General features: G+C 57.0%; 1 protein-coding gene across 1 annotated transcript in view; it reads left to right on the top strand.

Annotated features, from left to right (window-relative positions):
• Window positions 1–2,453, top strand: part of PTSG_12197 (uncharacterized protein) — a 4,544-nt gene that overhangs the window by 1,003 nt on the left and 1,088 nt on the right. The gene's annotated exons all lie outside the window — the stretch shown is intronic.

The raw sequence follows: 2,453 nt of genomic DNA, 5'->3' as shown, positions 1-2,453 counted from the left end.
GTTGCCGGCTTCCTCCTTGCCTACCTCGGCTTCTTCTCCATCTTCGCCCTCTCCAGCGGTCTGACCATCTCCGGCTCTGTGACCGGCAGTGCCCGCGACGCCGCCCGCGCAGGCATGGTTCTCTGCACCGTCAGCGCCCTCACTGCCATCGTCCCGGGCTTCATCGTCTACCAGGAGGAGACGTCCGAGTAAACGCTCGTGTGTGTGTGTGTGTGTGCGTGTGTGTGTGTGCGTGCGGGGGTGGCACGTCTTGTGCCGCTGCTGCTGCTGCATGCACGTCATAGTACACGCTTTCGTGCCCAACACCAAACTTAGCAACAGCCTATTGGCCGAGGGTGCACAGCCCCGCCAGCCGTTGTCTCTTTGTTGCTGTTGTGTGTTGTTGTTCCCACTTGTGCGACACATGCATCCGCAACCCCCGTGTCATGTACATTTGTGCGTTTGCGTGTTTCCATGTATGTAGACCGCGCGTGTAGAATTTCCTTCATGTTGTTGCCTTGTGTCGTGACATGTCACACCCCCAATACAGGCAAAGCTGCATCAAGCGCACAGTATCATTCCTATGAAGACAACGTCACGTCATGACATTTCACACATGATGTGACCATGCCATTCATGCCATGCCTCATTGTTCCGACCGCACTCACCCCATCCCTCCCCTCACATCCACCCCACCAGGCGAAGACAGAGGCGCTTCGCTTTGACAATCTGACGCGCGCACGCGAAGTCATGGAGGACCTCGTGCGCACGGGTTCATTCGGCAAGCAGGTGCTCCCATCATGCGATGAGGAGGGGCCGGGCGTTGTCTGGGAACCTGTGTGACTCTATGTGTGTCCGTGCGTTGAAGGTGTTGATGTCACAAACACACAGGCACACAGACACACACACACAGACAGATACAAGTTCGCCGTACTGATTCTCCTTCTTCTTCCCAACACGACCCCTTCCAAATTTCACCACCACCACGCCAGCTTGCGACTTGGCTGCCCTTCTTCCACTTTGAGCGCATCGCCAGTGGCATCAACACCGCGCGTGTGTCGTGTCTATGTGCAGTGCTCGCGGCCTCATTTTGCAGTTTGAAGCGAGCCGTGACGCCGCCACAGCCATCATGAACCTTGACAAGGCAGAGTTCAAAGGTATGCGTGTGGACATGTGTGTGTGTGTGTATCTGCACATGCGTTTGGCGTTCGCACACCTCCCTCTCCCTGCGTTTGTGCATGTCTGCTGTCGCTCCCCCCGCCCGTGTCTGTGTGTATCATCATCATGACCACCACTATTGTCACCGCTGCCACAGGCCGCCAGCTGCAAGTTGCACTGTCCAACCCGCCGTCCAAAGGGCACGCTAGCGAGGGCGAGCGTGCCCTTCGTGCAAGGTAAGGCCAACACGGCACCGCCTCCCCTTGAGTTTGTCGCACCTTCTTGCACACACGCACAGCATGCATGCACGCACTGCGTTCACGTCCAACAACAACAAGCAAGAAGGCAAGAAGAACAAGCACTGTCAGCAGCCACATGTCATCACCACTCTTCGAATTTCGCGGCACCGCTTTGGTTACAGGCCGGCGAATTTTCTTTCTTCTCGTGCCTTCTGTTGCCCCAAGCAACACAAGCAAAGAAGCCACAAAACAACACGCAGCTGGTGCACAACACAACAACTCAGCACACGCACATGCACGCGTGCTGACATACATTCATCACGCCATTTCCCTCTTGTCTTCGACAGCTTATTCGCTGCCACCTTCTTGTCTCCCCACCTTCTCTCGCCTCCTCCCTCAAGATGCTCGACGGTGTTCAGATGCCGCGCCTGATTGGCGCTGTGATTGGCTTTGCTTTCATGTTCATTGGCTCCTGCCTGATGTGGAACGTGTTCTCGGACCTGGGACTCCCCATGGACTCAGAGGCCGCCGTCAACTACTACATCTTCGCGCTGTGGCTGCTTGGTGTTCTTTGCATCTTCGCTGTCATCAAGTTTGACGCCGCCGCCAAGCACAACGCCATGATCATCGCCGCCTATGCCATCTTCGCCAGCTACTTCACCGGCACCAGCAACCCCGGCAGCGTCCCCACCGCCTTCGCCATCCTCAACCTTGTACGTGCCCCAAAGGCCTGCACCACTCCTGCGCTGTGTATCACTCGCATCGCCGCTGCCCGCACTGCTGTTGTCCCCGCGTCTTGCTGTCGTACGCGGGGAGGTACCTTACTTTCCCTGTGATTCCTGCTTCATCCTTTGCGCGCGACGTCTTCTTCAAGCCTTCCATCTCACCCATGCCCCCACACTTCATGCGCGCCTACCTCTTCCTGAGACAGTTGCGGGACCGGCTTGACCTCAACAGCTCCGACAACGACAAGCTGTTTGCTGGCGGTCTGTTCGCCATCTGCGGCATGCTCGTTAGCCTTGTCAGCGCCTCTGCCCGCATGAACATCACTGACAGCGGCAAGATTATCAAGCTTGC

This window comes from Salpingoeca rosetta, assembly GCF_000188695.1.
Source record: "Salpingoeca rosetta unplaced genomic scaffold supercont1.10, whole genome shotgun sequence".
NCBI classification, from domain to species: Eukaryota; class Choanoflagellata; order Craspedida; family Salpingoecidae; genus Salpingoeca; species Salpingoeca rosetta.
The sequence above is the reverse complement of the archived record's forward strand: the minus strand, read 5'-3'. Positions and strand labels throughout refer to the sequence as shown.